The sequence below is a fragment of the Pristiophorus japonicus genome, chromosome 18, assembly GCF_044704955.1.
Source record: "Pristiophorus japonicus isolate sPriJap1 chromosome 18, sPriJap1.hap1, whole genome shotgun sequence".
Classification (NCBI taxonomy): Eukaryota; Metazoa; Chordata; class Chondrichthyes; family Pristiophoridae; genus Pristiophorus; species Pristiophorus japonicus.
In genome coordinates this window covers 50,316,554-50,343,708 of record NC_091994.1, presented here as the reverse complement: position 1 = coordinate 50,343,708, position 27,155 = coordinate 50,316,554, and the positions used below count along the sequence as shown (strand labels likewise).

The 27,155-nt window shown below is 45.4% G+C and overlaps 1 protein-coding gene across 7 annotated transcripts in view; it reads left to right on the top strand.

The window, feature by feature from the left end:
• LOC139228715 (zinc finger and BTB domain-containing protein 7A-like) overlaps nucleotides 1-27,155 on the top strand; it is a 177,443-nt gene that overhangs the window by 84,132 nt on the left and 66,156 nt on the right. The window contains exon 1 of one of the 7 annotated variants that reach the window (XM_070859991.1): nucleotides 18,783-18,808. The exons of the other annotated variants lie outside the window; for them this stretch is intronic. The gene's annotated coding sequence lies outside the window, so the exon portion shown is untranslated. Of the gene's footprint in view, nucleotides 1-18,782; nucleotides 18,809-27,155 lie in introns of those variants that run through there. 7 annotated transcript variants of the gene reach the window in all.

Below are 27,155 nucleotides of genomic sequence, written 5' to 3'. Positions count from 1 at the left end.
TCTCTTTTGAGCACCGATGAGGGCGATGGTGCTTCTGGGGAGTGCAGCCAGAGCCAAGTCCAAGGCACCGCTGGTGGCGCAGCTGCGCACGGGGTGAGGGACAAGGAATAAAAGAGCTGTAGTGGTAGGGGATTCAATAGTTGGGGGAATAGAGAAGCGTTTCTGCGTTATTAGACGTGACTCCACGATGGTATGGTACCTCCCTGGTGCCAGGGTTAAGGATGTCACAGAGCAGACGCAGGGCATTTTGGGGAGAGGGGGTGAACAGCTAGAGGTCGTGGTCCATATCGGGACCAATGACATAGGTTAAAAGTGGGATGAGGACCTACAGGCAGAATTTAGGGAGCTAGGAGAAAAATTAAAACTTAAGACCTCAAAGATAGTAATCTCCAGGTTACTACTGGTGCCACATGCTAATGAGTACAAGAATAGAAGGATAGAGAGGATGAACATGTGGCTGGAGAGCTGGTGTAGGAAGGAGGGCTTTTAAATTCTTGAGGTATTGGGACTGCTTCTGGGGGAGATGGGACCTGTATGAACTGGATGGGTTGCACCTCAACAGTGCTGGGAACGTGGGGAGTTTTGCTAGTGCTATTGGGGAGAGTTTAAACTAGCTTGGCAGGGGGATGGGAACCTGAGAACAAATTCAATAGGGAGCGAAGTAAAGCTGAAAATGGAAAGCAAGAATGTAGAAAGTGAATCTGTAATACAGAGAAAGCAAGAGTTAGTAAGTAGTAATAAAGGAGGTTTTTCTGTGCTTAAATAGTATATACTTTAATGCAAGGAGTATAGCAAATAAAGCGGATGAGCTGAGAGTACAGGTAGACACTTGGGAGGATGACATTATAGCCATTACAGAGACATGGCTGAAAGAGGGGCAGGTTTGGCAGCTCAATATTCCTGGTTATGTGATTTTTAGACAGGACAGAGAGGGGGGCCGCAGTATTGATTTAAAGAGAAGGGATGATATGTTAGAGGGATCATCAAATGAGGCCATATGGGTCCAACTGAAAAATAAAAAAGGGGTGATCACACTGCTGGGTGTGTATTATAGACCCCCAAACAGTGGGAGGGAGATAGAAAAGCAAATATGTAGGCAAATTTCTGTGAAGTCCAAAAACCATAGGACACTAATAGAAGGGGATTTTAACTCTTCCTACTATTGATTGGGACAAATATAGTGTGAAGGGTATAGAGGGTGCGGAATTCTTAAAATGCATTCAAGAGAACTTTTTTTAGTCAGTATGTAACAAGCCCAAAATGGGAGGGGACGGTTCTGGATTTAGTTTTGAGGAATGAGGCTGGGCAAGTGGAAGGAGTATCAGTGGGAGAGCACTTGGGTGCCAATGACCATAATTCAGTCAGATTCAAGGTAGTTATGGATAAGGACAAGGATAGACCAGGAATAAAAGTCCCAAATTGGGGAAAAGCTAACTTTGCTAAGTTGAGGAGTGATTTGGCCATTGTGGACTGGAAACAGCTATTTGTAGGTAAATCAGTGTCAGAACAGTGGGAGGCATTCAAGGAGGAGATCTGGAGGGCTCCGGCCAAACATGTGCCCTTAAAGAAAAAGGCTGGGAATAACAATTCTAGCGTCCCCTGAATGTTTAGGGACTTGCAGTGAAGGATCAAGGAAAAAAAGGGAAGCTAATGTCACATACCGACGCCTAAATACTGTAGAATCTCTGGAGGAATATAGACAGTTCAAAGGTAAAATTAAAAAGGATATTAGGAATGCTAAGAGAGCATGAAAAATTCTTGGCAAGTAAAATCAAGGAAAACCCAAAGATGTTCTATAAATATATTAAGAGAAAGAGGATAACTAAAGAAAGGATAGGGCCGATTAGAGACCATGAGGGTAATCTTTGGAGGCGGAAGATGTTGGTATGGTTCTTAATGAATACTTTGCGTTGTTTTCACACAGGAAATGCAGATACTGCTATCGAGGAGGAGTGTGAAATTCTGGATGAAGTAAACATAGTGAGACAGGAGGTATTAAAGGGTTTAGCGGCTTTGAAAGTGGCTAAGTCCCCAGGCCCGGATGAAATGCATCCCAGACTGTTGAGCGAAGCAAAAGAGGAAATAGCAGAGGCCTTGACCATAATTTTCCAGTCTTTTTGGATTCAGACAAGATGCTGGAGGACTGCTAATGTGGTACCCTTGTTTAAGAAAGGAGAAAGGGATAGGCCGAGTAATTACATGCCTGTCAACCTAACCTCAGTGGTGGGAAAATTATTGGAAAAAGTCCTGAAGGACAGGATAAATCTACATTTAGAAAGGCAAGGATTAATGGGGACAGTCAGCACAGATTTGTTAAGGGAAGATCGTGTTTGACTAACCTGATTGAATTTTGCGAGGAGGTAACCAGGACGGTCATTGAGGGTAGTGTGTACGATGTGTATATGGACTTTAGCAAAACTTTTGATAAGGTCCCACATGGCAGACTGGTCACGAATGTAAAAGCCCATGGGATACAGGGTAAAGTGGCAAGTTGGATCCAAAATTGGCTTTGAGGTAGTAAACAAAGGATAATGGTTGATGGATGCTTTTGTGACTGGAAGGGTGTTTCCAGTGGGGTTCCGCAGGGCTCAGTACTGGGTCCCTTGCTTTTTGTGGTATACATCCATGATCCAGATTTGAATATAGGGGGCATAATTAAGAAGTTTGCAGATGACTCTAAAATTGGCTGTGTGGTTGATAATGAAGAGGAAAGTCATGGACTGCAGGAGGATATCAATCTACTGGTCAGGTGGGCAGAGCAATGGCAAATGGAATTTAATTCGAAGAAGTGTGAGGTAATGCACTTGGGGAGGGCTAATAAGGAAAGGGTATACACATTAAACGGTAGACCACTTAGAAGTGGAGATGAACAAAGGGACCTTGGAATGCTTGTCCACAGATCCCTGAAAGTAGCAGGCCAGATGGATAAGGTGGTCAAGAAAGCATACAGAATGCTTGCCTTTATTGGCCGAGACATAGAATACAAGAGCAGGAAGGTTATGCTTAAGTTGTATAATACTCTGGTTAGGCCACAGCTGGAGTACTACATGCAGTTCTGGTCGGCGCATTATAGGAAGGACGTGATTGCACTGGAGAGGGGCAGAGGAGATTTCTGAGGGTGCTGCCTGGAATGGAGAATCTTATCTATGAGGACAGATTGGATAGGCTGGGTTTATTCTCCTTGGTGTGGAGGAGGCTGAGAGAAGATCTCATTGAGGTGTATAAAATTTTGAGGGGCCTAATGTAGTGGATAGCAGGGGCCTATTTCCCTTGGTGGAAGGGTCAATTACGAGGGGGCATTGGTTTAAGGTGGTTGGTGGAAGGTTATGGGGCGATTTAAGGGGCAGCTTCTTCACGCAGAGGGTTGTGGGCGTCTGGAACTCACTGCCTGGAAGGGTGGTAGAGGCAGAAATCCTCACCACATTTAAAAGGTACTTGGATGGGCACTTAAAGTGCTGTCACCTGCAGGGTTACGGACCTAGAGCTGGTAAGTGGGATTAGACTGGATAACCTCTTGTTGGCTGGCGCAGATACGATGGTAAGTACTGCAGGGAATCTAATATGGCCAGAGTGATCTCCTGGACTAGTTTTGATCGCCTGGATAGGTCAGAGAGAAATTTTCCCTGATTTTTTCTCTCTAATTGGTCTGGGTTTTTATGGGGTTTTTTTGTGCCTCCCAGGTGACCACATGGCTCCGGTTGGGATGGAGTACCGAATGTTGCGGTGCAAGGGGTGTCGTAGTTGTGTGGGGCGGACTGGTTGGGCTGGATGCTCTTTACCTTTCCGCCATTGTTCATTGGTTTATATGTAACCTTCAGGGCTGCTGACCGAAGGCCATGCGGCTGTTTGTCGGCCGGCGCGGACACGATGGGCTGGAATGACCGCCTTCTGTGCTGTAAATTTCTATGTTTCTGTGATAGCCCTGGAGACACCAGAAATGAAAGATTACTCTCTTGGATGCTGCTGTGAGAACCCGGGAGAAAAATCATTAACAAAAGATTGTTTTTTTTTTTCTCCTATTTTCTTTTAATTTTATTAAAATATTGTAGATATGAGGGTGGGGGGGGAAAGGCTGTATGATTGGGTGGAGAAGTTGCAAGGGGTGGGGGCTCATATGAGAAGCTCCAGAAATACGTCCTCATGATATCACCATGGTTGTTGGGTATGGTGTAATCCTTTAAACTGGGACTGGAGATGTAGGACAATGAAAATATGATTTTTGAAGTCCACGTACAAGACTAGATGCTTTGTTTTTTTTCTTAATTCAAGGATCCTGGCGTGTTGCACTGGTGGGGCGTGGGTGCGGGGGGCGGGGTGTGGGGGTGGGGGGGAGGTCAGATACTGCATTCTCAATGGCGAAACGTCCCACTCAATCTAGGATGCAGGTCCAAGGTCACCACTGAGTCATGGTGAAAAGCAAGGGATTTTTCGCATGACTTTATTTGGCTATGTGTTCTGGGCTTTCATTTTGGTTTGGTGGAGGAATATAAAGGCGGGGGGTGGTGGTGTGGATACTTTTATTTGAAAAAGAATGTAGACCAAACGTTCGCAAGCATGCTCGGTTATGGTTGTATCGCAGTAAGTGTCCACTTTGGCTAATTCTCGGCCTTTAGGAAAATGTGAAGGATTTCAAATGAGTTGGGCGTGGGGCATCGTCAAGCGTAGATGTTAGCACTTGTGAGCGTCTCATGGGCTGGACTGAAAGAGCATTCTGAGAATTGTGTCCTTTTCAAGCGCTGCCGGTGAAGTCAGCTGAGAGTGAGGGAGGGGGTTGGTGGCTTATGGAAATGGCCATTCATGTTTCTTGATTCTGAATGAAGCAGATGTGCTAAGGGAGAGCCCTGATGTGCTTTGCTCTCAAGCAGCCATTACCGTATCTGATGGCCTGGGAATAAAAGTCGCAGTCTGCAATATTTCCATAGTAGTGTCCCCTTTCCCAGTGGGCAGGATTTTTTTTTTTAACGTAAATGTAACCGTTCGAGAGTCTTCCAGCCAGACTCCGCAGCGTCAATGACTGGCCTTGGTGCTCAGCAGAGGACCCCAACACTAGCTTGAACTGAGTATGGCGTGCCCATTACATGAACGATGAACGGAAGAAATCTGACGACATCTGAGAAAAGTAGTTCCAGTGGTGTATTTTTTGTATATTAACACTTTCCCGCCCCTAGTGTGTCATGGTGGGGTAGATTTAAGATTTGAACCAGAGATTCCCCCGTAAATTCATCCTCCCATTCATAGGTGCCAGAACTAAGATACGTTTATTTTTCTTTCATTTTCATCCCCTGCCCCCAGATGACTGGATTGACTGAAAGGGGCAGCTTCTCTTGGGTTACTCGTGGTCTTCTGAGGATGGCTGAGTTCATCCCATGGAATTGAGCATCCTTTAGTACACGAGTGTGTCTGGTATATTTATTATACATGTACTACAACATTTTCACTTGACAAATACATCATATGTGGATATGCATGTTAATTGCTTGAAGACAAAAGCAAACACACTTGAAACCCATTCATCATTTTCTTTTTAAATTCTGAAACCATTCATCCATTTACAACTTGAGTTCTTTGTTTCCAAGTGACTTAAAGCAGGTACTCAGGACCTCCGCTGTCACTACCTCTAGGGTTACTAGCTTCTACTTTGGGTTCTGATCCTTGTCAATCAGAATTGCTAACACACCTTCATAGAAATCATGGCCTCTCATACAAGCTTGGCTAAGTCTACTCCCTAACTAAAACTTCTGACAGGTTCTTTGTGGCTCCCTCTTCAAGCTGTTGAAAAGTAATCTTCATGGATGTGGGAGACATTTTCTTCAGTTTCTCCAAGTGTTTAAGTGCAAATGGACTACCAACTTGCATCAGATTTTCTAATATTTCTTCTGCACATTAGGTTTTAAACAGCCTATTAATCTACCCATGTGCTCTGCCAAGACAAATTCATCATCAGCTTTGCACTTGAAGTGATATGAATTTAACAAATCGGCAACATCCTCTTTTGAAGGCGACTTTAAAGACACCAAATCTTTGACCTGGGCCCTATCTTCGTGTTGGTCCGAGGTGAGGGATTTGTATACGGAGGAACGGAACACTTTACCACTTGGAGAGCTCGTGTACTTTGCGATTTAATGAAAACTGATGGAGAAGGCTCAGATGGAATGGTCAGTAGGAATCCTGAAAGTTACAACGCTGAAAAAAGCTTGTGGCTTTTCAATTTCAATTCCTTCAGAAAATGGTAACAAAAGGCCTCAACATGCCGGTGGGGGTGTAGCAGAGTCCGTGCCAAATGGCCGAATGCATGGGTGTGTCTCATGGGCAAGCCCGCTCTTAAAATATTTGATTGCTGCACCCCACCCAGTATTCAGGTTCTCCTATCCTTGCAGAAGTCGTTTTTATTTTCTCTTTAATCTTCGCTAACCCTATGAGGCACTGATCTCGCACACTGGGGCTCTCACTCGCACATTGGGCAGGTGGGGGGGGAAGGGCACGGTCTCTCTCACACTGGGGGGGGGGGGGGGGGCACGCATGGTTTTTCTGGTAACAGCAGCGTGCCAGACCTCCCCTAAGTACGCATGCTTTCTGTTACCAGTCCATCTGACCATGTGGTTCCCCACAGCCAAACCCGTCCATGGAGACTCCCCTTAAAGTCTAGGTAATGATCAGGAGCTCTTGCTGATTTGTTTTTGGTTTTAGTTTTCACTGAAAAAAAGGAACTGGTATCTTTTTAATGAGGATTATTTTTGTAACACCTGCCGATTTTTTTTTTTTGTATTTCGGAATTGGCGTTGTGTGGTGCTACGTCACAAAAGGCCCAGGATCATGTTTCAGTCAGTGGTGAGAGCGTTGATTTCAGCTAGAAGTACAACAGTCCCCTGCAGAGTCTCTGCTCAGCTAGGATTCTTCATCCAGACTGTTGTCCAGTGATTTTTATTGCAGAATACTTGTATGTGGGCAGGTATCGATTCCACTGAAATGCCCCATGCAGTTGAATAGCCTGCTGTCTGGGCTCACACACATTGACCTGTGAACAAGGTGGCAGACAAGAGAAAATTGGAGTGGGGAGGGGGGGGGGCGGTGTCGGGTGTATGGAATCAAAAATTTTACATGCAGCAAGTGTGTGAGATCCGAATTCCCACAGGCCAGAATATCTCCATAAACTTGAGCTCATCCAAAACTCTGCTGCCCATATTCTAACTCGCATCAAGAGCCATTCACCCATTACTCGCTGACCTACATTGCCTCCTGGTCCACCAACATCTCAATTTCAAAATTACTATGCTGTTGTTCAAATCTCTCCACGGGCTCACCCCTCCCGAGATCTCAGCATTCTTCCAATTCTAGTCCCTTGTGCATCGCCAACTTCCTTTTGCCCCACCATTGGCGTCGTCTGTGCCTTCAGCTGCCTGGGCCCTAAGCTCTGGAACTCCCTCCCTAAACCTCTCTGCTTCTCTATCTTTCCTTCCTACTTTAAGATGCTGCTTAAAACCAAGTGTTTGTTTGCTCACTAGTCCTAATATTTTTTTTAGGTGGCTCGGTGTCAATTTTTGTCTGATTACGTTCCTGTGAAGTGCTTTGGGACGATTAAGACACTATATAAATGCAAGTTGTTGTTGTAGAACAACTGAGGAGGAATTTCTTCTGAGGGTCGTGAATCTCTGGATTTCACTACCCCAGTGGGCTGTGGAGACGAGGTCGTTGAATATATTTAAGGTGCAGATAGTTCAAATATCTGGCTATCAGGCCAAGATCAGATCAGCCATGATATTGAATGGTGGAGCAGGCTCGAGGGGCCAACTGGCTGACTCCTGCTCCTATTTCTTATGTTATGTATGTTCTAATGGGTGTAATATTGTTCATAGTAATACAGCAGACCCAAGGAACACTGCACTTGCACTTGTCCTGAGATCGTGAAAGGTGCTATGTAAATGCAAACCTTTCTGTGTAGAGTTTGCTTTCTTTGTCTTGCATTTTCCTTGTCCAAGACTCGTATCGTAAAAAAACGATTTCCAGTTGGCGAGGCCAACATATTGCACAAGCTTGGATAATTGTCTTTTAAACAGGCAGAACATTGCTATTCAAATCAGCAGCGATAGTAAGTGTTCATTATACAAGCGTTTTGCCACAGCATCTAATTCAACAGTACAGGAAGCCTTTGAGACCTGCGATAGCCTTCTGTAGCGGATTAAAAATGTATGTGAACCCGGAGTCGATTGATGAAACGTTTTAAGAAGCTGCCATAAATTATAGTGGCAGTTGTCTCCGAATGAAAGCATCTCTAGCAGACGGGTGGAGTGTTTTCTCCAATATCTCAAACTGTTGGGTCAGATTTCTTGTTGGCCATTGCTTAAAGGTGCCAATGGGTGAGATACAAGGCCATCCGGAGCAGCCAATCTCAGGTTTCCTTCTCCATGCTGCCAGACAATGGCACCCTGAGGTCCAGTTCCGGCACTACTATTGGCTACAGTGCTTCTGGGTTGAGGAAGTGCCTTGGGGAGGTGACAAGCATCACATTGGGTTCCCATTCCCGATTCCTAGCTCGTGACTCTCTGTCTGTCTATAATACGTGTGTGTGTGGGTTTCAGCTGAGAACAGGGCGCAATCATGACAATCCCCACAGTGCAATAGCCAGTCATGTGAAGTAAGGCTGTTTGCTGTAGATGGAACTGTATTACAGCAGAATATTATCACCTTCGAGTGTGGGGGAGGAGAGAGAAGAGATAAAATTGGGGGGAATTTTCTACTTTAATTGCAGGCTATCTGAGCACTCCAGTATTGTGGTGCCATCATCATTGGCAGTCCCTCGGAATTGAGGAAGACTTGCTTCCACTCTAAAAATGAGTCCTTAGGTGACTGAACAGTCCAATACGAGAGCCACAGTCCGTGCCACAGGTGGGACAGACAGTCATTGAGGGAAAGGGAGGGTGGGTCTGGTTTGCCGCACGCTCTTTCCGCTGCCTGCACTTGGTTTCTGAATGCTCTCGGCGATGAGAAACGAGGTGCTCGGCGCCCTCCCGGATGCACTTCCTCCACTTGGGGTGATCTTTGGCCAGGGACTCCCAGGTGTCAGTGGGAATGTTGCACTTTATCAGGGAGGCTTTGAGGGTGTCCTTGTAACGTTTCCTCTGCCCACCTTTGGCTCGTTTGCCGTGAAGGAGTTCCGAGTAGAGCCTCAGGTGAGGCCTGGGATCATATCATCGAGGGGCTGAATGGTGTTCCTAAGTGCAATGTGGCCCAACTGGAAAAGATTAATTGTATTCTCCAGCTTTGCTGTATGGTTCCTGTTGTAGTGGGAGTATGAGCGGGGTGGGGTTTGACTGGTGCAATAAAAGCACGCGTTCCTGAGATCCCAGGTGTGTAGCTCAGGGCAAAGGGCGGACTGTGGACTTCTCCACACTACCGCTTGTTTACTTCAGTTCCCTCCCATAAATCGAGTGCTGTGACTGAGCGTAGCACCCGAGATTCTCCATATCTGTTTGTTTTGTCATTTCTATTTATGGTCAGCTGATATTCTTAATTTAAAAAAAATGTTTTCATCGGTTTGTGACGTTACTTCTACCTTTGTAACAGAAGAGCATTTTATACTGTCCTCACTGCTGATGTGGTATTCGTTCTTTAGCTGCCTTGGGGCACTGGTGGCTGTGGCTCAGTGGGTAGCACTCTCTCCTCCGAGTCAGAAAGTCGTGGGTTCAAGTCCCACTCCAGGGACATGAGCCCAAAATCCAGGCTGATACTCCAATGCTGCACAGTCAGGTGCCCTTCTCAGATGGACGTGTAAGATCCCGTGGCACTATTTGAAGACGAACTGGGGGTTCTCCCCAGTGTCCTGAGCTCCACCAACATCACTTTTTAAAAAAAAAAAAAAAAAAAAAAATTATTCGGTCATTTATCTCATTGCTGTTTGTAGGATCGTTCGGTGTGTAAATTGGCTGCCGCGTTTCCTACATTACGACACTGACTCCACTTCAGAAGTACTTCACTGGTTGTGATGCGCTTTGGGCAGCGGTGGTGGTGGGGGGGGGGGAAATCTCTCCATGTAGCACATGGGAGGTACTGAACCGTGCAGAGCTGGAAGGTCTCTGCACAATTAAAAGCTAGTCTGTGGATGGGGGAGCTGGGTGTCTACAGTTGACTTTGACAACCTGCTCCCAATCACGAGCCAGTGAGTCCAGCTGCAAAAGTGCCGGTGTTGCAGTCTGGATCGGGATCCGGTATGATTTCTCACCCCATCTCCCTTTCAATATTTGCTGTGCCATCGGGGGAGGAGATGGCACGCTCCAGGGAACCCGCCGTCCTAACTTCTGAAGCACGGGGGTGGAATTTCCTGTGTATTTGTGTCAAAAGACACGATGGCTGTGGTGTAAAGCCAATACTCAGCTCGAGGATGTGCAAGTGTGTTATGCCTGTAATTACACAACGCCCAAATTTATTTTCCCTTTTATGCCCATTTATCGATCCTCTGCTCATTTTATAATGGATCCGCTCCAGGTTAAAGAGCTCTGCACGCAAATTTCCTGCAATTACACTGGCTCAAAATAGGTGTAAAATTACGTCCAGAATTTTAGGCACAACTGAATTAATTTTGTGTTTTGTGTCTTTTTTTTTATCCTCTCTCCGATCTGTTCTGTATTTTCTGTTTTTCGAAAATATTTTGATGGCCTCACTTTTTGAGTCACTTTAGAAATAGAAATGCTCCATCGATTACAGGTTCTTAAACATCTTCATCGGCAGTCCCTCAAAATCGAGGAAGGCTTGCAGGAATGGGGTACTGAAGTTTCATGTTCAGCCATGAACTCATTGAATGGCGGTGCAGGCTAGAAGGGCTGAATGGCCTGCTCCTGCACCTATTTTCTATGTTTCTATGTTTCCACTCTAAAAGTGAGTTCTCAGGTGGCTGAACAGTCCAATACGGGAATTGCAGTCCCTGCCACAGGTGGAACAGATAGTCGTTGGAGGAAAGAGTGGGTGGGACTGATTTGCTGCACGCTCCTTGTTTTCTGCATACACTCTGCTACGAGACTCTGTGCTCAGTGCCCTCCCGGATGCTCTTCCTCCACTTTGGGCGGTCTTTGGCCAGGGACTCCCAGGTGTCAGTGGGGATGTTGCAGTTTACCAAGTATTCTTTGAAGGTGTGCTTGAAACGTTTCCTCTGCCCACCTGGAGCTCCGAGTAGAGCGCTTGTTTTGGGAGTCTTGTGTGAGGCATGCGAACAATGTGGCCCGCCGAACACAACTGGTCGAGTGTGGTCAGTGCTTCGATGTTAGCCTGATCGAGAACACTGACGTTGGTGCATCTGTCCTCCCAGGGGATTTGCAGGATCTTGCGGAGACATCGTTTGTGGTATTTCTCCAGCGATTTGAGGTGTCTACTGTACATGGTCCATACAGGAGGGTGGGTATTACTACAGTCCTGTAGACCATAAGCTTGGTGCCGGATTTGAGGGCTGATCTTTGAACACACTCTTCCTCAGGCGGCTGGAGGCGGTGTTGAACCTCGTCGGTGATGTAACTGTTTTTAATCATACAATCACCGAAATGTACGGCACAGAAAGAGGCCATTGGACCAATCGTGTCGCTCAAAAAAGAGCTATCCAGCCTAATCCCACTTTCCTGTTCTTAGTCCACAGCCTTTTAGGTTACGGCACTGCAAGTGCACATCCAAGTACTTTTTAAATGTGGTGAGCGTTTCTGCCTCTACCACCTTTTCAGGCAATGAGTTCCACACCCCCACCACCCTCTGGGTGAAAAGTTCTCCTTAACTCCTCTAAGCCTTCTACCAATGACTTTAAATCTATGTCCCCTGGTTATTGACCTCTTTGCTAAGGGAATAGGATCTTCCTATCAACTCTATCTAGGCCTCTCATAATTTTATACACCTCAACAAGCCTCTCTTACTGTGCGTCAATGATGGTTTTGAACTTTAGTTTTCATAATTCGAGAAGGAATATATAGTTTGGGTTCTGAGTTTTGCTTGGGTCCTGATTTCTGATCGTTAATGCCCATTTTTTTTAAGGTTCTGGCTTGTGTTAATGAGATTGGCAGTAAATTTGGGTGTAAATAGACAGTGGCAGAATGGGTGTAATTTTGGGTGCAACTTCCCAATTCACACTCACAGGATATTCTACCCCAAGTGTCAGCCATATGCTGCTGTTACAGAATGCATTCCTTCATTGTATTTAGCAACAGAAGTAAGGTGAGACACGGGTGATTGGTGCAGCAAACCCCCAGATGGACAACAGGGTGATGATCTTGCGTGCCCCCCCCCCCCAGGTGGACTCACTAAGGCGGGTTGCTAGAGTGTGACCCCCAGGCCAATCGCAGCCCTGATCGGGTTGGCTAAGCTCACACTGTCCGGTTCCTTTCTTTGCACACTTGTGTTTTTGGAAGCTTCAACTCAATGTCTCAAGCCTGGAAAATGCTGCTCCCTGATTGGATCAAATCTAAAATTCAGGTGGCTGCATTTTTTTTACACCAATTGGGAGGGGGAAAGGCAGAGGAAAGGAAGGGGTTTGAATCTTGTGTGTGAGAGGAATCTTGCTTTTTCTGTGTATGTGGGACTTGCATTAGTGTGGAATCAGATCTGGTTTTCACTCGTGTATCGATCCCCAGCTCGACGATCCCCAGCTCTAAATTTGAGCATCTGTGGTCTAGGCTCAACGAGAAGACCACATGGGTGAGCTACCAGTGGAGCCATATGACAGCAAGAGCAAGTGAAATGGACAGGGATGGCGGAGAAATGGCAGTAGCTGCTTGCTGGATATGTTTAGTATGGGGCAGTGCAGCTTTAAAGAATGGTCCGTTCCCCTTGCTGATTTATTGAGGTATTAGAAGTGTGCAAGACAGGGATTTTTTTTGTTTCGATGCAGTTACTGAACAGAACATTTGAGAGTGCTGTGGAAGCTGAAGAGGCTGCTGGGGGTTAAAGGTTACTGGTGGTTTTCCAGTTCCTTGTGTGTCACATTTCATTACTTGGGGATGGTGAGCATTAGCAGACGGCACTGGGTGGGGTTGACCAGCTCAAACTGGAAAGGCAGCTTCCAGGGCGTTTTAACTGACATTGTTTAGCATATATATATATATATATCTCAAATGTTTATGTTGCAGCAAAAGGGTTATTGTGGGTTTTTTGTAAATCCTTAGAAATGATTGTGCATAAAGTTTATGATATTCCTACAGAATCTTCTCTCTGCATTGCCAACAAAGCAAGAAGGACTCTGATTTATACAGTGCCTTTCACAATCTCGGGACGTCCCAAAGCTATTTATAGCCAATTAAGTACTTTAGAAGTGTAGTCACTGCTATATTGTAGGATGTAGCAGCTAATTTGTGCACAGCAAACTCAAATAGCAATGTGAGTGATGTTGGTTGAGGATTAAATATTGGTCAGGACATCAGGGAGAACTCCCTTGCTCTTCCTTGAAAAGTGCATCTTTTACGTCCACCTGAGAGGGCAGTTTAATGTCTCATCCGAAAAATCGTACCTCCGTCAGTGCAGCACTCCCTCAGTACTGTACTGGAGTGTCGACCTAGATTGTGTGATCACATCTCCAGAGTGGGTCTTGAGCCCACAACCTACTGACTCTGAGGCGAGAGTGCTACCCAGCCATGGCTGACTTATAGGCGATGATTTTAACTCCCAGGTGGATTGCCTGCTCAGGCCTGAGTTTAAAATTACAGCCGGGCCTCAATGATGTCATGGGGCAGCATGTAAAGAGCCTGTTGGCTCCAGGCTCGTGTCCTTGATGCCTGCTCGGGGACATTGCAGATGTTGCGATCATGGAGCCTTTCGGACAGGCAAGAGCCAGGGCAATTTTAACTGCCCACCCGCTGGGTTTCTATTGAGTGAGTAGGGTACAAATTGCCCCCATAATGTGAGGATGAAAAAGCAAGAAAATGCTGAAGTGTACGTTTGGTATGACTTTTTTGTTTATATTTTTACCTACCCTGCTCTATTCATGTCATGTGTTGGACAGCCACGTAGTCTAGCATGGCCATCTTGACATATGGAAATGCCAACCTTGAATATAGAAGATTAAGGGGTGATCTAATTGAGGTGTTTAAGATGATTACAGTATTTCATAGGATAGATAGAGAAACTATTTCCTCTGGTGTGGGAGTCCAGAACGAGAGGGTATAACCTTAAAAATATAAATGAGTCATGCCAAACTGACACTTCAGCACCACCTTTTTTATCCTTACATTATGGGGGCAATTTGTACCCTACTCACTCAACAGAAACCTGGCGGGTGGGCAGTTAAAATCGCCCTGGCTCTTGCCTGTCCGAAAGGCGCCATGATCGCAACATCTGCAATTTTAACCTGCTCCCCCGAGCAGGCATCAAGCACCCGGAGACAACGGGGTCCTTCTTTACATGCGGTCCAATGTCATCATTGAGACCCGGCTGTAACTTTAAACTCAGGCCTGAACGGGCAATCCACCTGGGAGTTAAAATCGTGGCTGGGTAGCACACTCGCCTCGGAGTCAGTAGGTTGTGGGTTCATGGTGATGTCTGGAACATAAGAAATAGGAGCAGGCCATTTGGCCCTGCAAGCCTGCACCGCCATTCAATAAGATCATGGCTGATCTGACCATGGGCTCAATTCCACTTCCCTGCCCATGCCCCATAACCCTTTATACTCTTATCGTTCAAAAATCTGTCTATCTCTGCTTTAAATATTTTCAATGACCCAGCCTCCACAGCTCTCTGGGGCAGAGAATTTCACAGATTTATAACCCTCTGAGAAAATAACTTCCTCCTCATCTCAGTTTTAAATGGGCGACCTCCTATTCTGAAACTATGCCCCCTTGTTCTAGATTCCCTCATCAGTGTAAACTCATCCACCTTGTCAAGCCCCCCTCATTATCTTCTACATTTCAATAAGATCACCTCTCAGTCTTCCAAACCTCAATGTGTCCCAACTTACTCGACCTTTCTTCATAAGTCAAACCCTTCATCTCAGGAATCAACCTCGTGAACCTTCTCTGAACTGTCCTTCATACAAAGGGTAGCGGAAATCTGGAACTTTCTCCTCCAAAAAAAATCATTGAGGCTAGGGATTTGAAAATTTCAAAACTGAGATCGACTGATTTTTGTTGGGCAATGGTATGAAAGGATATGGAATCAAGGTGGGTAAATAGAGTTGAGTTACAGATCAACCATGGTCTAATTGAATGGCAGGACAGACTCAAGGGGCTGAAAGGCCTGTTCCTGTTCCTAGAACCAGAATTGATTGGAATTAACTCTTTGCTTCTTGTATTGCATTTAGAATGAGTTCTGTCGCTTTGTGTATGTGCCTGATGTTGCCTTTCCTGTTTTTGAAGACTGTTTAAGGTGTAGTATGGGCCATCATCATCATCATCATCATCATCATCATCATCATCATCATAGACAGTCCCTCGGAATCGAGGAAGACTTGCTTCCACTCTAAAAATGAGTCCTTAAGTGGCTGAATAGTCCAATACGAGAACCACAGTCCCGGTCACAGGTGGGACAGACGTTGAGGGAAAGGGTGGGTGGGACAGGTTTGCCGCGCGCTCCTTCCGCTGCCTGCGCTTGATTTCTGCATGCTCTTGGCGACGAGACTCTAGGTGCTCAGCGCCCTCCCGGATGCACGTCCTCTACTTAGGGAGATCTTTGGCCAGGGACTCCCACGTGTCACTGGGGATGTTGCGCTTTATCCGAGAGGCCTTGAGGGTTCCTTGTAACTGTTCTGCTGCCCACATTTGGCTTGTTTGCTGTGAAGGAGTTCCGAGTAGAGCGCTTGCTTTATGGGTATGAGCCAGCTATGTACCTGCAGACTCTCGGCTTGACAGGAGGTCCCCATAGGAATCAAGGAAATACTGTTTTTTGTTTGGTTTCACTGATCTTCTTGGACATGCTGCTTTGAAAAAAAATTTAAATTTGACGTCAAGCTTATTAATTTGCAACTGATCTCATCATAGAACTGTGATCTCATGATATTTTGGGTTAAACTGAACGGTGAAGTGGAGGAATTAAAAAAAAAACAAAAAAAAATCTTAAGTCATCAAATTTGAAGCTTTCCCTAAGCTCTGGAATTCCCTCTGTAAACCTCTCTGCCTCTTTACCCCTCTCCTCCTTTTAGGGCACTCCTTAAAACCTATATCTTTGACCATCTACCCAAACATACCCTCATGTGGCTTGGTGTCAAATTTTGATAACGCTCCTGTGAAGTGCCTTGGGATGTATGTTAAAGGTGCTATATAAATGCCAGTTTTTGTTGGAAATCAGGAAGCATTCTTTCTCATACAGTAGTAGTAGAAATCTGGAAATCTCTATGCCAAGCGCTCTCCAATTGCTGAGAGTCGGTGGGGGGTGGGGCAATTGGACCTTTCGAGACTAGGGGCGATAGAATTTTGTTGGGCAAAGGGTATCAAGGTATATGAAGCAAGGGCACATAAATGGAGTCGAGGTACAGATCAGCCATAATCTAACTGGTGGAGCAAGCTCAATGGGCTGAATGGCCTCCTCCTGTTCCTATTGGCCTCAGTGCCCCGGATTATGGAGGGGGAGAAATCGGTCAGGGGTCCTTCCCCGATCTTTGTTTAGTGACCCCTGTTGGGTTAGCATGCATCGTGGACATTTAGTGCGGACAGTATTGGGTTTGACTGCAATGCAGCCTGCGGTCTATCACACAGCCTGCCAGTGCACACAGTCACAGCTCTCACACTTGAATAATGATCAGCCAGGCCAGGAAGCGCTGTGTCCAGTGGGGCTGTACCTCAGCAGAGTCGACACCTCCAGGAAGGAAGGTCTAACTGGGAACCGGATGTGTGCAGAAAGCAACTGAACCTTCTGAAACGACTGACCGAGAGGAATAAGGTTGACTCGAGTTACCTTGCTTAGGAAGCCAAAATCCCCCCCCCCGCCTCCCAGCAAATAATAGAGGGAAAAGTCATTAGCTCAGGTTTCTGTTGCTGCATTGTGTTGCTCCATATAATACTGTCTCTGGCACACCATGTTCAATGATATAACCTGCATTATTTACAACTGCCTCACTAAATCAAGAGCCTGTAAAGCGCTCTCTGTTAAGTACACCTATGTAGTATTTGCATGGCCCTCAAAGACAACACCGGTATTAACAGACAGAAAGAAAAAACTTGCATTTGTATAGTGCCTTTCATATCCTCCGATCTTGCCAAAGCGCTTCACAGCCAATGAATTACTTTTGAAGTGTTGTCACGCACCAACCAATTTGCACACAGCAAGATCCCACAAACAACAGCGAGATAAATGACCGGATAATTGGTTTTTGGTGTTGGTTGAGGGATAAAAGTGATCCAGGACAAACACCCCTGCTCTTCTTCAAATAGTGCTATGGGATCTTTCTACATCCACCTGAGCAGACAGACAGGCCCCCGGTTTAAGGTCTCCTCTAAAAGATGGCACCTCCTAAAGGAAAATAAAAGCCGAGTAAAATGATGGTGAGATGAGAAGTTGGGACTGACAGTCAAGGAAGAGAGTAAATCCTCTGAATTAAGGAATGTGGATCAAGATTCTGAGTTAAGGCAGTTCGATCCACAGGCCTCCATCTCCTCGGGAAGGCCCTGGAATGGAAATCAAAGCAGCAAGTCTGGTTTGATAAATGATCCGATTAGACTGGAACTAGACAATAGAAAGCAGCTGATTCAGACTGGAGGAGTGGCAATTCATTCATTGAAACTGAAGCCACCTACCCTCCTCTTTGGTTCAATAGCAATTTCCTATCTTTAAATCTATCTCTCTCTCGCTCGTTAATTATTCTTGTAACGTTTTATCAGAGAATTTTCCAACAGGGAGACTCAGCTGCCAGGAGCACCATTATTTTTTATCTGAAAATTCCGCACTGTGCATGGGAAAAACTTGTATCGACCTGACCTTGAGCTCCAGGACTATGCATCCTGAATTTTCAACCTTCTACTCTTCTAACTCTACGCACCATAACATCGTTTATTTTTTTGTAATTTTTTTAGTATGCAAGTGACAATTAATAGCAAGGAAGTTATACTTAATCTTTATAAATCATTGGTTAGGCTTCAACTGGAGTATTACATAGGATATACGGCACAGAAACAAGCCAGTCAGCCCAACTAGTCCATGTCGGTGTTTATGTTCCACTCGCTCCTCCTCCTGTCTTTCCTCATCTCAATTTATCAGCATATCCACAAGATCCTACAAATCCCCTGGGAGGACAGACACCTCAACGTTGGCATCCTTGACCAGGCCAACATCCCCAGCATTGAAGCACTGACCAAACTTGATCAGCTCCGCTGGGCAGGCCGCATTGTCCGCATGCCAGATACGAGACTCCCAAAGCAAGCGCTTTACTCGGAACTTCTTTGCTGCAAACGAGCCAAAGGTGGGCAGATGAAATGTTACAGGGACATCCTCAAAGCCTCCCTGATAAAGTGCAACATCCCCACTGACACCTGGGAGTCCCTGGCCAAAGACCGCCCTAAGTGGAGGAAGTGCATCCGGGAGGGCGCTGAGCACCTCAAGTCTCATCGCCGAGAGCATGCAGAAACCAGGCGCAGGCAGCGGAAAGAGCGTGCGGCAAACCAGTCCCACCCTCCCTTTCCCTCAACAACTATCTGTCTCACCTGTGACAGGGACTGTGGTTGTCGTATTGGACTATTCAGCCATTTAAGGACTCGTTTTTAGAGTGGAAGCAAGTCTTCCTCAATTCCTATGATGATGATTAGCAGCATAACCCTCTTCCCTTCTCCCTTATGTGCATGTCTAGCCTCCCTAAAATGCATCGATACTCTTCACATCAACCGCTCCCTGTGGTAGCGAGTTCCATATTCTCACCACACTTTGGGTAAAGAAGTTTCTTCTGAATTCCCTATTGAATTAATTGGTGACTATCTTATATTGATGGCCTCTAGTTGTACTCTTCTCCACAAGTAGAAATATTCTCTCTCCGCAATCAAAACCTTTTATAATTTTAAAGACCTCTATTAGGTCACCCCTAGGCCTTTTTTCAAGAGAAAAGAAACCCAGCCTGTTCATCCTTTCCTGATATGTATACCCTCGCATTTCTGGTATCATCCTTGTAAATCTCTGCACCCTCTCCAGTGCCTCTATATCCTTTTTATAATGTGATGACCAGAACTGTACGCAGTGTGGTCTAACCAAGGTTCGAAACAGGTTGAGCATAAATTCCTTACTTTTCAATTATATCCCTCTAGAAATAAACCCTAGTGCTTGAATTTTTTGTGGCTCTGTTAATCTGTGTCGCAACTTTGTGATTTGTGTATTTGTACTCCGAGATCCCTTTGTTCCTCTACCCCCACCTAGACTCGCACCCTCCAAGTAATGTGACCTCCCTATTCTTTCTATCAAAATGTAATACCTCTCATTAATCTGTGTTGAACCTCATGTGCAAATTATATGCCCATTGTGCAGGTTTATTAATGTCCTCCTATAATTTGTTGCAGTCCTCCTCAGTATTGACTCGCCACCAATCTGGTGTTCTCCACAAATTTAGAAATTGTGTTTTTGATTCCAAAGTCTAAATCGTTAATATAAATTGTCAACAACAGTGGTTCCAGCACTGATCCTTGTGAAACATCACCGTATGCCACTACCCTTTACCACTCTGCTTTCTGTCTTGAAGCCAGCTAGCTATCCATTCTGCTACTTGTCCCCTGACTCCACGTTCTCTGACCTTGTACCCCATAATAGACTGATGAACCTTATCGAAGGCCTTTTGAAAATCTAGATGATTTACATCTATACATTACCATTGAATTATTTGAAGAGGTAACCGAGAGTAGTCAATGAGGTTGGTCAAGCAAGACTTTCCCTTTTGAAACCTGCTGTCTATTCGTTAGTATATTTTTGGTTTCTGGATGCTCTATTTTCTCCTTTATTAGGGATTCCATTATTTTTCCTACCACAGATGTTAAGCTGGCTGGTCTATGATTTCCTGGACATGTTCCAGCCCCCTTCTTAAATATAGGTTAGCTATCCAGCATTAAATATGTGCAGCACGGCCTCTGCTATCTCTTCCCAGGCAGGACAGTAACCATATAACACAGGTTTAAGATAATTGGCAAAAGAACTGGGGGAGTGGGCAAAAAACTGGGAGAGATGAGCAGAATTATTTTTATTCTAGCACGTTATGATCTGGAATTCACTGCTTAAAATGGAGGTGGAAGCAGATTGACCAGTAACTTTCAAAAGGGAATTGGATATGTACTTGAAAAGGAGAAATTTACAGGACTATGGAGAAAGAGCAGGGTACTGGAACTAATTGGATAGCTCTGGCACAGGCACGATGGGCCAAATGGCCACCTTCTGTGCTGCATGATTCTATGATTCTTTTCAAATGCTGGTTTGTGCTCCGGTGAAGTTCCACATCCACTAATCGCCCTCCAGAGTTTTTTTTGTGTCCATGATGTCATATGTAGACCATATATACTAACTGTATAGTCAATAAGGTGTGCCACCAGAGGGCACTGCGGTGGGAGACCTGAGGGTCACTGCGTAGGTGTGCAGGGCCCAGTATAAAAGACTGCCCACCATGCTTGTGCCTCACTCGAGTTACAATAAATGGGACTAAGGCCACAACAGCTCAAGTACAATACTAGACCTCGTGGAGTCAGTCATAAGAGTATTGAAGACATAACACATTGTGTGTGACGCCACTAGCCTAAAGATCTTCATGTAAGCGTAGTTTCCATTGTGGGGTGGGAGCACTGAATGCCAATCATCAACTGGAACCTAGCCTGTAGGCTAGGCTGCGGAGATAGTGGATGCATTGGTTGTATTCTACCAAAATTCCCTGGATTCTGGGGAGATCCTAACGGATTGGAAAACCGCAAATGTAAAGCCCCTAGTTTTTTTTTAAAAAAGGAGGCAGACCAAAAGCAGGAAACTATAGACCAGTTAGCCTGACATCTGTTGTTGGGAAAATGCTGGAGTCCATTATTAAGGAAGCAGTACCAGGACATTTGGAAAATCATAATTCAATCAAACAGTCAGCATGGTTTTATGAAAGGGAAATCATGTTTGACAAATTTACTGCAGTTCTTTAAGGATGTAACGAGCAGGGTGGATAAGGGGAACCAGCGGATGTGGTGTATTTGAATTTCCAGAAGGCATTCGGTAAGGTGCCACATAAAAGGTGACTGCACAAGATAAAAGTTCACTGGGTTAGGGGTAATATATTAGCATGGATAGAGGATTGGCTAACTAACAGAAAACAGAGAGTCAGGATAAATGCGTCATTTTCCGGTTGGCAAACAGTGACTAGTAGGGTGCTGCAGGGATCAGTGCTGGGGCCTCAACTATTTACAATCTATATTAATGACTTGGATGAAGGGACCGAGTGTAATGTAGTCAAGTTTGCTGATGATACAAAGATGGGTGGGAAAGCAAATTGTGAGGAGGACATAAAAAATCTGCAAAGGGATATAGACAGGCTAAGTGAGTGGGCAAAAATTTGGCAGATGGAGTATAATGTGGGAAAATGTGAGGTTATCCACTTTTTGGCAGAAAAAATAGAAAAGCAAATTATAATTTAAATGGAGAAAAATTGCTAAGTGCTGCAGTACAAAGTTAGTATGCAGGTACAGCAAGTAATCAGGAAGGTAAATGGAATGTTGGCCTTTATTGCAAGGGGGATAGAGTATAAAAGCAGAAGTCCTGCTACAACTGTACAATGTATTTGTGAGGCCACACCTGGAGTACTGCGTATCATTTTGGTCTTCACATTTAAGGAAGGATATACTTGCATTGGAGGCTGTTCAGAGAAGGTTCATTAGATTGATTCCAGAGATGAGGGGGTTGACTTATGAAGGTAGGTTGAGTAAGTTCGGCCTATACTCATTGGAGTTCAGAAGAATGAGAGGTGTTCTTATCGAAACATATAAGATAATAAGAGGGCTCGACAAGGTTGGATGCAGAGAGGATATTTCCACTCATGGGGGAAACTAAAACTAGGGGACTGTTATGTATATAATGACTCAAAAGATTTGTTACTGTAAACTTGCTCGGGTGTAAATCTGGTCCACTTTATTCGCGCCCAAAGTGACTCCAAGATATGGTACCAGCACTTCTATACCAGGGCCCACACACACACGCGCGTACAGCCTGATAACCTCTGACAGTGGTGCCCCCTGGTGTCTGGTGCCCCCTGGTGTCTAGTGACCCCAAGCATCAATACATGACATCATCCCCCTTCAAGATCTTAGTATCAATCTCTTTACAAATTGAGATGGTCTAGGGCTTTCCGCTCACGAGTTCAGCAGGGAAGACTCTGGTAAGCGTATGAGGTCTTGTCCTGTAACTAAGCAATATGCGTGACAAACGAGTCTGCACTGAACCCTGAGTTACACGTTTCATGCTCTGCTTGACCATTAATGGGGCTGACCTCACATATTTAATACCATTGAGTTTCATGAACTCTTGAAACTCCAGACTTGTGAAGCAAGATCCGTTGTCGCTCACAACAATGTCAGGCAAACCGTGAGTAGCAAACATGACACGAAGGCTCTCAATGGTAGCTGTGGACGTACTGGATGACATAACAATACACTATCCACTTTGAATATGCATCCACCACAACAAAAAACATCTTTCCCAGGAAAGGGCCCGCAAAATTGATGTGGATCCTCGACCATGATTTAGATGGCCACGACCAAAGACTCAGCAGAGATTCCACTGGTACTTTACTTAGCTGCATGCAAGTATTGCACTGATGCACACATGATTCCAGATCAGCGTCAATTCCAGGCCACCATACATGAGGCCTAGCAATGGCTTTCATCATGACAATACCAGGATGAGTGCTATGTAGTTCACGTACAAATTTTTCTCTGCCTTTCTTGGGCATAACAACACGATTACCCCACAGTAGACAATCTGACTGAATGGACAGTTCATCTTTGCGACGGTTGTAAGGTTTGGTCTCATCCCACATCTCCATGGGTATTGCAGACCAATCACCACTGAGGCGCAACGTTTTACAACTGATAAAATAGGGTCATGGCTGGTCCAGATCCTAACTTTTTGAGCAGTGAAGGAGTACCTTCACTTTCAAAAGCATCCATTAATAACAGTAGATCTGCAGGTTGAGGCATCTCTATATCAGATGTGGGCAAAGGCAGACGACTCAGTGCACCGGCACAATTCTCAGTGCCCAGTCTGTGACAAATAACAATCATAGGCAGACAGCGTCAACGCCCACCTCTGAATGCGGGACGATGCATTGGTATTAATATCTTTGTTTTCGAAAAACAAATGAAATGAGTGACTTGTGATCTGTTTTAAGGTTAAAGCGAAGACCAAACGGGTACTGATGCATTTTCTTTTATCCCATACACACAGGCCAAAGCTTTTTCTACCATGCTGAAAACTCTTTCCGCTTTTGACAAACTTCTCGAAGCATACGCAATAGGTTGTAGTTTATCCGACTCATTTGCTTGTTGGAGTACACAGCCAACGCCATATGATGAAGCATCACAGGCCAATACAAGATGTTTACACAGATCATAGTGAACCAGCAGCTTGTTTGAACAGAGCAGATTCTTGGTTTTCTCAAAAGCTCTATCTTGAGATACACTCCAGACCCAGTTGTCACCTTTTCTGAGCAGCATGTGCAGTGGCTCTAGTAAAATGCTCAATCCGGGTAAAGAAAATTACCGAAATAGTTGAGTAGCCCAAGGACTGAACGCAGCTCCGTCACATTCTGAGGCCTGTGAGCAATTTTGATGGCCTTGGTTTTCGAATCCGTAGGCCTGATGCCATCAGCAGCAATCTTCCTCCCCAGGAATTCAACTTCAGGTGCCATGAAGCCACACTTTTGAACGTTTCAACCTGAGTCCCACTTTGTCCAGTCGATGTAGAACTTCCTCACGGTTGTTCAGATGTTCAGCAGTGTCGCGACTTGTGACAAGAATGTCATCTTGAAACATGACAGTTCTAGGGACGGACTTTAGTAGACTTTCCATATTCCTCTGCAATATGGCTGCAGCTGAACGAATTACAAAAGGACACCTCTTGTGGACAAACAGTCCTTTATGGGTGTTGATGCAGGTAAGTTTCTTCGAAGTATCGACGAGCTCCTGTGTCATATAGGCCGACGTCGGATCCAGTTTAGTGAACAACTTTCCACCAGCTAGCATGGCAAACAGGTCATCAGCTCTTGGTAACAGATACTGATCCTGTTTCGAAAATCGGTTAATCGTAACCTTGTAGTTTCCACAAATCCTGACAGTGCCATCACTCTTCAACACAAGAACGATGGGACTGGCCCACTCGTTAAACTTGACTGGTGATATGACCCCTTCACGTGACCATTTCAATTTCAACCTTCTCCCTCATCATATAGGGAACAGACCGAGCTTTATGATAGACAGGCCTTGCATCAGAATCCAGATGAATCTGCACCTTGGCTCCCGTAAGATTTCCAGTGCCCTGTTCAAACAAAGAAGGAAACTTCAACACTTGAGCACACGAAGTGTCATCCACCGATGACGACGCTTTGATATCGTTCCAATTCCACTTGATTTTCTCGAGCCAATTCCTGCCAAACAACATTGGACCATTTCCTGGGATGATCCATAACGGAAGATCATGAACCACACCATCATATGACCCCTTGACGACTGCACTGCCAATCATCGGTATGCGTTCCTTAGTGTAAGTACGCAACTTGGCATTGGCTGGACTCTGCTTAGGCTTCACAGCCTCAGTGTCCCACAGCTTGTCGAATGTCCTTTGGCTCATTATAGACTGACTCGCACCTGTGTTCAGCTCCCTCGATACTGGCACGCCATTCAGTTTCACATTAACCATTATCGGCTTGCTCTTTCCCAAGAACTAATACAGACCATACAATTCCTCCTCGGGTTGTGCATCCGGACCAGCACTAGACTGGTCATCACCAATGTGATGAGCGGCAGCATGCTTGCTCAGTTGTGGGCCCATTTTCTGAAGCTGCCCCACTTTGGAACAGCTGTTGCATTTGTACTGATGAGGCCGATGATTGCCCCCACAACGGCAACAGGGTGAAATTGGATTCGTACCATTTGGCGGACTTTGAGCAGCTACAGGTTTCACGTAAGCAGTCGAATAGGCCCTGCCATAAGCAGCTCTGCCAGACAATGACACAATCTTGTTTACAGTACTTGCCGTGGAGCTCCGACTTTTCGATATCTGCCTCAAATTATCATCAGTTGTCATGCATGCCTGGGCAGTCGTGATGGCCTTGCTCAAATCCAGCGTCTCTGCAGCCAATAACTTCTGGAGAATCACATCGTGGTTGATGCCTATCACGAAGAAATCTCGCAGCATGTCTTCCAACGCGTTCTCGAACTTACACGGCTCAGCAAGATGTTGCAGGTTGGCAATGAATCCCAACACATCCTTTGGCTTGAGATGGTCACGTACCAAAGCACGCAAATTCTTATATTCTTTGTCCGTTGGGCGTGCAGGCGAGAGCAGATTCTTCATGAGGCCATATATTCTTGAACCACAGACAGTGAGGAAAACCGCCCGGCGCCTAACTGCGTCATCGTCTCCTGCCATGTTAGCCATAAAATACTGATCCACGCGGTTGATAAAATCTGCCCAATCCTCGCCATCCACGAATCTCCAGAATTCCAATAGTGCCCATTGTGCATGCGAAGGTTCTAAGTTACCTCTACGCCAAATGTTATGTATATAATGACTCAAAAGACTTGTTACTGTAAACTCACTCGGGTGTAAACCTGGTCCACTTTATTCGCGCCCAAAGTGACTCCAAGACATGATACCAGCACTTCTATACCAGAGCCCATGCGCACACGTGCGGACAGCCCGATGACTTCTGACAGTGGCGCCCCCTGGTGTCTAGTGACCTCGAGCATCAATACATGACGGGCACATAGTCTCAGAATAAGGGGCTGTCCATTTAAAACAGAGATGAGGAGGAATTTTTTCTGAGGGTTGTAAATCTATGGAATTGTCTGCCCCAGAGAGCTGTGGAGGCTGGGTCATTGAATATATTTAAGGGGGAGATGGACAGATTTTTGAGCGATAAGGGAATAAAGGGTTATGGGGAGCGGGCAGGGAAGTGGAGCCGAGTCCATGATCAGATCAACCATGATTTTATTATATGGTGGAGCAGGCTCAAGGGGCCAAATGGCCTACACCTGCTATTTCTTATGTTCTTATGTTCTCTCTTTTTATTGCCTAGCTTAGCTTAGCTGAGCAGCAGTGAGGGGAACTATTGTGCTTTCATCCCAGATTAAATCCGCTAAATCAGTACAGATCAGCGAGTCTGGAGCCGCCTTACTCTGGCTCAGTGCTCTACTAGGCAGTGCACTTACCAACTGAACCATTCGTTCTTTCTATTGGTCATTTCTAATCGAGTCGCTGTGCTTTGTAAAACAGGTATTGAGCGCTTCTCCAATGAGGATTCAGACCTCTCCATGGCCTCACCCCTCTCTCTATCTCTATAACCTCCTCCAGTCGTACAACCCTCTTCAGCTGCCTAGGCCCTAAGTTTTGGAATTCCCTTCCTAAACCTCTCCACCCCTCTTCTCGTTTAAGACACTCTTTAAAACCTGCCTTTTTGTGTGGTCACCTGTCCTAACATTTCTTATGTGAATCTGTGTCAAATTATGTCTGATTATGCTCCTGTGAAGCACCCGGCGATATTTTAAGGTGCCATTTAAATGTGGTGGTGTTGAGGGTGGTCTTTCCAAATTAGGAGCCTATGGTAAGCTGTGTAAGTGAAAATGGCTTGTGTCGTTGACTTATTTATATCTCTACAGTGTCTTCGAGTGGTTTCTGTGATGGAAAGATTTCCGGCAGGTTCAGTTCAATGAACAGGCCGCTCCAAGGGATCCTTCGAATACAACCATGTTAGATGCCTCTTTAAAGGTTGCGTTACACCCGACCCCTGGATGAACTTGTATAATCTGGTTTCCTGATTCCAGCCCGTAATGATGCAAAAATGTAGCATTTGTTCATGAATATAAAGCTGCTGTCCCTGACTCAACCTGCCCTTGAGCTTCCGATAGCAAACATATCTTGAATATCCCTCAGGGATGTAGCGGTTCAGTAATGGATGAAACGACCAGTGGCCAAGTCCTGACCCTGAGATGGTTTTTTTTCTGAAAGGTTGGGATGTCTGGAGTTTTCTGATTTCTAAATTCTGAGTATACAAGGTTTCG